Source organism: Cariama cristata, unplaced genomic scaffold, assembly GCF_000690535.1.
Source record: "Cariama cristata isolate BGI_N322 unplaced genomic scaffold, ASM69053v1 scaffold11548, whole genome shotgun sequence".
Classification (NCBI taxonomy): Eukaryota; Metazoa; Chordata; class Aves; order Cariamiformes; family Cariamidae; genus Cariama; species Cariama cristata.
In genome coordinates this window covers 78,915-87,212 of record NW_009629448.1, presented here as the reverse complement: position 1 = coordinate 87,212, position 8,298 = coordinate 78,915, and positions in this window count along the sequence as shown.

The following is an 8,298-nucleotide window of genomic DNA, read 5'->3' as shown; positions in this document are numbered from 1 at the left end:
CCAGCCTGTGTTCTCATCTCAGCTGACAATACTGGCTAACCATTGCCTCATCAACGATGCTCCCCCGCTCACATAACCTAGCCTAAAGTGTCTCAGAGGTGTGGGCTGGCCCTGTCACTGTGGGGGCTGCACGCTGGTCCCCAAGGACGCTCTGGCAGGAGGGAGTAAATGAATTTACGTTGGTCTTTCCACGCCAGGGATGTGATTCACACGGCCCGTAAAATGGTAGGAGCATGTTCCTGGTCCTGGGTGGTGGCAGCCCTGTGCCGCTGCTTGGGCTGAACCAGCTTTCCCTATCCCAGCACACCAGAGTGCCTGGCTGACTGGGCACCCAGCTTTCATTTCAAAAGTTGATGGTGTTCTGGAGGTGAAGAAAAAAGTTGTAAAGCCTGCTGCTTTCTAGAGTGATATGGTATTAGATAACTTCCTAATGACTTATATGTGGGTAATCACTGCTGCTTTAACTCAAAAAGCAGCTGGCTTTTGGAAAGTTGTTGTTCATACTCTGATTGCAAAGGCAAATGGCGGGCAATCCTCACATGCAATGAGTTGACATGTCCCTAAATGCCATAGCCAGGGAGAAACAGCGAAGCCCACTGAGAGTTTTCAAGCTCGGGAAAGGTATTTGGTCACAAACTGCTGCCCTGTCCCAGCCTTCCCTATGTTAAACCACTCTATGTGTTGTTTTTTTTTTTTTTTCTCTTGTGGGCAAATCATTTACTGTAATTTAATGATCACAACCACATAAAATTCACTTCCTTGTGGTAAAAACAAAAAAAAAAAGAAAAAGGATTAAATGTCTCAGTTTATCTTTCCGTGTAGGTCATGTGGCCAGAGCTGGTTGTAAAATGTTGAAAAACTAGTTTGAGGTGTACCCAGTGCCAAGTGCTGTACATTTCCGTATTCTCCCTCCCCTCCTACCACTCACAAAGATGCCACAGAAAGACAAGGAAGTTTGCTTTCTCAGGGAGTGGATTTTTTTTTTTTTATAAATTTAAAGCAGCATTTATTATTCTTAAATCTAATCCTTTAAGACCTTGGTGCTGTCCTAGTCCCAACCCCAAAAGAAACATCCTGAGAACTCATCTGAAAGCCAAAATGTGGAACAAAGTAACTTAAAACAATCAGAGAGTGTCTCATAAACCCACACTTGCTGCAGGGATGGGGTCCAAGTCTCAGTCACCCTAATGAAATTCAGAAATGCTAGGTGAGCTCGGAAGGAGTCCCCTGTGCAGCATGTAGCCTCTTGTGCAAATAGCAACGCAGGTCCCTGCGGTTTTGAGGTATCCACGCACCCCTTGGAGCTGGGCTGGGGGCTCAGGCAAAGGCAAGGTGCTGAGCCTGGTGAAAATCCACCTGCCAGGGACGACGAGGAGCTTGGTGGGTTGGTTCAGCGTTTGGGAATTTGGCTCCTGAGTAATGGGTAATGGGCATAAAGGAGTTTGGGACTCTAGACAGCACAGTGCTGAAGAGGATTTGATTTTTCTTCAGAACTACAAATTATGGCAGATTTCTGTGATTTCTTTTTCCACGAGCAGCAGGCTCACGTCTATTGTGCTCAAAGCAGCTCCTGAGGTTTCACTGCTTCGGACCTCTGGCTGGAGCTAACTCTGGCAGCTGGTGAGTCCTCGTCCACTGCTTCTGGGCGGTGGCAGTGCTTGTGAGTGCTGAAGGCATGCTGACACCTTGCTCAGCTGTCGTCTTTGTTACTGGTAAAGCTTCAGCTGAAGCACTTACTCGTGGTTGAAACTCAACCCTGTTCTGGGACCCAGCCTGAGGTCATGCTCCGCTGAAATCCTCTTCTGCTTCGTGTGAGAAAAGAGTGAAACCATGAGAAAGACACATTGCTAATTAGAGTGTAACTACTTTAAATAAAGTACAATTGACAACATCTTCTTCAGGCAGAGTGTGGATGCTGTCTGGTTTTAGGGAAAGCAAGTGACAGGTTCTGAATGAGCTTCCAGTAATGCCTATGGGGAAGAAGGAACCATTTTCCTAAGCTGAGATGCACTTAATATTGCAGCTTTAGTGCCTACTGTAATGATGTCTGTAATCTTACTCATGTTGATGATAGTGGTCACCTTGCTGATACAGGACTGCTCGTCATCAGAGCCACTTCAAAAGCATCTCCCTTACTTCAATATGAAATACAAAACTACTATTTAATTTTCAGTCACTTTGCATATGTGTATTTGACTATTCTCATCTCTTGGTGAGAATCAGCTTTTCCTTGCTGTATGTCATATTCAGTATGTTCCCTGGCAAAAGAGAAATAAGCTGTTGGGCCCAAACAGACTGACAGGATTATTTCTTCCATTTATTTCCATTTTGTAGGACACTGAGAAAAAAAATCCTGATTGGGATGGAGTGGGAGGTCTCAGCCAGGTCAGCTCTGCTTATCATCCTCAGCATCTATGTGAGAGAAAGCACAGGGCTGGGGGATAAGTTCTGGTTGTTTCCATTTCCAGCCCACTCTCTTCCCTTGTGTGTACTCTGGGGAGGGCTGGCTTGAAGGTGACTGCAGTATCTGTCAGCAGAAGCAAGACCAGCCTCTCTGTGTGTCTCCCTTCAGAGGTGCTGGGAGCAGAGACGAGTGCATAGCCAACACACTCCTGTCACTGCCCTTCTTGATGTGCAATAGAGAAAAGCAAACAAGACAGATACAGGTATTTTTTCTCTGCCTTTTGTGTGTGTTGCTGAACTTACTCAGCCATCATGTCCCATTTGGAAAGCCAATACTGGGAAAAACCCCTGAACACGGCCAGGTGCATCAGTGGGGGAGCCCTGCTCTGCACCCTCTGTGGGGGGAACTCCAGTGGGGAGAGATGTGCATCTGAATTAAGGACACAAAATCATTTCTTCCCTGCCACAGGCTGACACCTATCCTCTCTGACCAGCTTTCCTGCAGGCCAGAGTCTCAGGATGCCACCCCAACATCGCAGTTTCCCAGTCTGTCTGGATGATGTCTGCGGTGCTTTCTCCAGGTACGTCTCCACCAATACATCATCAAACACCTCATGACTCAGGCTGCAAGTCTAAGTCAGACATAATGCTCTTCCTCATCTTTCATTTTTGACATGTATGCCAAGACTGCTGTACTTCACCTCGTGCTTCTTGGGGCTCATCTGCAACACGAGAGCCTTTGGGTGTGCTCCAGGGTTTGCAGCAGCACGGTGGGGCCAGGGGATGGCCAACAGCATTGCCAGGACACCACCACAGGAGGAGGTATGTCTGCATGGAGCATGGGATGTGCTGCAGCCCTCTCAGGCTGTAGCATTCCATTGTGTGGATACAGGAGTGGACAGTCTTTCTTTTGGAAAAGCTTACTGCAACGCTTTGGGTGGTAGTAAGAAGCTATCGAGCTGGTGGTGGTGGAGGGTTAGTCGAGGGGAAGGCCAGACTGCCTACATGATGCTAAAGGGCAAGGCTATTGGGCATTTTCTTGCTTGGTGACTTCATCGTTGATGAGGTGCTGGTGCTCCCCGACATTTTGTCTGCCAGAGCCCTCCTAAGTGCTCTGCCAAGCTCTCAGCAGCTGCACCATTGCTGCTTGGGGGACTGCAGGATGATAAGTGCCTCCACGGTGCTGCTTGGATGCCAGCGTTGCAGCTGCTGACTAGGATTGTGTCCCTCTGCATCTTGCACAAAGGCTGGTGAGCCAAGGGATCTGTCTGCCTGGAGCGAAACCAAGCCTGGAGAGAATCCTTAGCTTACCCACTTGGACAGAAAGCCCTCCTGCAAGGGACAGCAGCTGAAAAGTCAAGGACTAGAGAAACTAAGGATGCCCTGTGTACATAACAGTGCATGCATAACAAGCTTCATAAGTAATTTCTTGTCACTGCATGCTCTGTTGAGTGACTGCAAGACACCCTGGTCCATATCCTACAAATCCTTTACAGGAGTGTGAATTGCTCATTGTAGTTCTTGCTTCAAAGCTTTGGAACAAAGGAACTTCTCTAAGTGTAGGCTGGTTTGCATCTGACCAATTTAAATGCATCTCTCTCTCTGCTGGTTAGCTTGAGGTCACTGCTGTGGCTTGTGTAGGCTGTTTGCAGGTTTGTTTTTCATGCTTCAGGAAGATCTTCTGGCTTACCTGTGGCTTCCCGCTTCCCACCAGCGCACAGATCACAGGCAGCAGCTGAGCTAACGCCGAACTTTAGTGACATTGCAAAAACACACAAGGACAGGCTCAAAGTGCAGCCTGTCTGGCAAAAATTACATGTGTGTGTTTGGAAAGAGGTTAAAAACAAAAAAGGAAAAAAGCATATCTTGCTTCAAAGTAAAAGTACAACTGTGGGCAACCAGACCATGAAAAGTGACACAGCTTCCTTCAGCATGGAGACCACCCTACAAACCAGCTGCATGCAGAAGCGCAGGAACAGTCAGGGTGGGCACAAACTCACAACCCAAGTTTGTGAACTTGCCTCTCCAAATGCCCTCAGGGAAGGTGGCTGTGAGGAGCCTCGGTCAGATGGAGGTGAAGCATTGACTGGCATAGCCTGTTTAGATGGAGATATCTGTCACTGTGTTGGGAAGACACAGCTATTTGGTGCACGTGGGACAAACCTGAGCACATCTGAGCATTTTTCCCCATAAAGTTTTCTGGTGAAGACTTAGTCCTTGACAGCTCACCTCCCACATGCAGGATCTGCAGTTTTGCCCAAGCAAGGACTGCGAGGCAGAGCTTCTGTCTTCATTGATTAGGAAACCAGTGAACTCCAGCCCTGGTCTTCTGGCTGGAGGAAAAGAAATCTGATCTAATTCATCAGCTTGACAGGAAATACTTCGTATGGAAGTACTTCTACAGTACCAAATTTCTAAAAATTTCCATAGTCTCTTTGCTCTTTGGCATCTTGAACAACCATAATTGCATGGCACAGCCATGAAGGAGGGAGGAGGGAAGGACTTGGTGCCACAAAACTGCCTTTTTTTATTCCCTAACTTGCAGCTTCTCCGTGCAACACCCCTCTGACCATTTTGTTGCTAGGCAGGACTTGGCCCTGAAACTCAGTCAAGTGTGATTCAGCATTTAATTGACACACTGGAGCATAAAACCTGACTTTGCTGGCTTTTAGATGCACAGTGAAGGCAGTTTCTCTTGTTACGAGGTAAGTCTGGGGTTTATTCCTTTCACAGGTCAGCATGGTGTGCCAGTTTTGTGGCTGATAGGCATACAGGGAGCAGAGAGCTCAGCAGGTGCTCAGGACCCAGCCAGACCAGAGGCGTTAGGGGTGTAACATCAGCCGCAGAGAAGGAGATGGGGTATGCAATATACCTTTTCAGATGTATCAAAAGTGAATTTTTCATATACTTTGAGCTCTAGTGTTTATATAAATGAGATGTTGCAATATCAGAGTGGTGCTAATCCACTTGAATTTCTTGTTAATCTGTTTATATAGTAGCTGTATCACAGTTGTGTTAATGGGTGGTGTTTCCCGAAGAAAGTCAAAGCTGGTTTTTAGCGATTTAGGTTGATACCAGCCAGGGAACTGCACGTTTGCTCTTCAAGATCATCAAGAAAGACGTTCAGAAAGGGAATGGGATCAACTTGGCAGTGTGTTGAGTTGTCACAGTGCCCAAGGCCTCAGCAGAGCTCCTGACATTCCCAAGGCAGCAAGGTCATCTTGAAAGCACAATTGCATTTCTCTGGCATTGTTTATGTTAATATCCTGAGAATGACTTGCATAATTCAACCCTACGATGGATTAATCATTAATTAAGATCTTGCAAAACTGAAGTCAGAAAACAGCAGCCTAGGAAAATAAAAAAAATATTTTGTAAAGTGTCTGTTTAGAAAAAGCTGCATAGATTCATTTTAATCTTGGGTAGCTTGAATAAAGGGAAAGATGAAAGAGCCAGAAACATGTTTCAGTGTGGCACGGTTCTTCACCTCACTTGGAAAATGTTGGTTTTTGTGAAAGGCACGTTTCACGTCTGAACACCTGTAAAGGGCCATGGTTTGCTGTGGTTTCTTTCTCATCCAAGTGAAAGTAGGTGGACCTCTAGTGAGTGGAAAGGTCAGCAATGAATTGCAAGGAAGACATTAGTCTTCTTGTGTGACTTGATGATTTGTCTGACAGGTGAAGTCTTAATGTGGCTATATCTCCTTGAAAGCTGTTTTTAGCATCATGTTGATTACCCATTCCCTAAGCAAGATAGATTGACCTAGTAGTGGAAATGATTTCTGGGACACACAGACTCCTAAACCAAACTTGTAATGTTTATACAGGGAGAACACGGAAAATTAGGTGACTTTATCCCCACCCCCAAATCCTACAAAAAATTTTTAAAAATGTATTTTGTTTCCATTTGTTTGCACAAAAAAAGACTAGGGAAAGCTCTCATGGTTATTATCCTTCAGGAAACCCAAGGCATGTTGGCATAAAGTGACTTGTCCTAATTGCATTAGGAGAAATTATGCTAGAGGTAGGAAGTTGCAGACACTTCTGCTTTCTTGTGAGGTATGTAGAAGCTCATGCAGTATTTATTCTAATCTCCTACTCTTTCAGATTATTCACTAGCACTAGTCCCTGCTTTGGTGGCCAATACCTCTCCCACCTCTCTTCTCTGCCTCAGTTTATCTCTGCTCCCTCACACTGCTATTCTCCCCAGGCCTGGTATTTGCAGCAAATTTTCTCTGGGTGGACTCACACCAGGGAAACAGCCAGGGATTCTGGAGGACTGCAAATACTGCCAAGAGGTGCAGCTTAGCTTTCTGTGAGTTTCAAGGGTGGAACATGCCAAGATGAAAACGACATGCCAGTCCACAGTGCTTCTGCCCTGCAGAGGGGACATGCCACAGAGCTACAGGAGTTTTGTGTGCTGGGTGGATGGAAAGCATGAAGGGATGCCAGCTTCAGCCCCGTCCACATCCAGGCACTGACTCTAAAGTATGTGTGAAAAGAGATTTAGGCTGATCAGAGGCTGCTGGAAGAACGGGGAGAGGCCGAGTACACCTTCTGGGAAGGTCACTGTCCTCTGCAGGTGGTGGGACAGGGGAGCTGGTGGAACAGCACATCTCCCCTCCCTGCAGGAGCCTGCCGGGATGCCGGCTGCAGGTCCCTGCTCCCCTCCTGCCCCGAGCACCCTCTTCCCAGCTCGAAGGGGAGCAGAGCCTTGGTGGAGCAGCAAAACCTGGCAGTGGGATGTTGCAATGAAGTAACAGTCTCCATTTTTAAAGAATGCTTTATTCACTACATCCTAGAAATGTACCGTAAATGGACAAGAACTAAATAAACTCAGAGGCTTCTGACAGTACAGAGAACAGAGATACAATAAAACACCTAAAATATCAGCACTTTTGAGAATAAGGCACACTAGTTTTGGTTTTTTTATATATATATTTTTTTCTTTGAATAGTTTGTTCTTAACCTAAAGATGTTCACATTTCAAGTTATTAGACTTACCTCAGTAGTAGTGTACATGAAATGGTTTAGAAGCAAGTGTAAAAGACAGGCATGGGTGGGAGGCTCAGCGTGACCCGGCTGCCTGTGTCCCCGGGTCCTGCCTGTGTCCTCGTGTCCTGCTTGCTCCTTCCCTGGCACAGGCAGCACCCATGGGTGGTCTGGGACACCTCAGGGTTCGCCCTTGTTGGCTCCTTTCTCTCCCTTGCAAGCGGCAGGACCCTCGTTTGGCCAGTGGGGAGCGAGCCATCACCCTTCATCCCTCCTCTGTGGGTTGGCTGTGGCGTGGGGCTGGAAAGGGGCCAGCGGAGACCCAAACCACTAGACTGCCTTTTCCCAACCCCAGGGATGTTTGTGCAGAGCCCATAGACCCACAGTGGCATTTAGTGTTGTGCCGTGCAAGGCCTTAGCTGGAGGAGGCAGCGCCAGCCTCCCCGTTGGAGGCTTCCCCCTCAGGGCTTTGCCCAAATCGCCTCCTCTTGCCCTACAAAGGGGCAGGGCCTTGGGCCTAAGGCCTGGGTGCGCTTTCAGAAGGGCAGGGACAGACAATAAAAGTCTCCCAGGAAGGGGCGCGGAGGGTCAGGGTCCGACCTAATGGTTAACCTCACAGTGCTTTTGCTAGCGAGTCAACGGGTTTAAGCAGAGCTCAGCTTGGCTGAGCAAGAGCACCTAAAAAACAACCGCTCAATTTTTAGGCAAGGGAAAGAAAGTGTATTAAAAGGTCACTTAACTGAGATAGATGTGGTCTGGAAGTGGTTCTGTTGTCAAAACAGACCCAATACGAAACCCCTTCGGTTGGTACTTACACCACAAATAGTAAAGCAACATTGTTTACTCAATCGCTGCTTCGTACCTGGTGTCACTGGAGCTGTGTTTGCAGGGCTGATGCACTTCA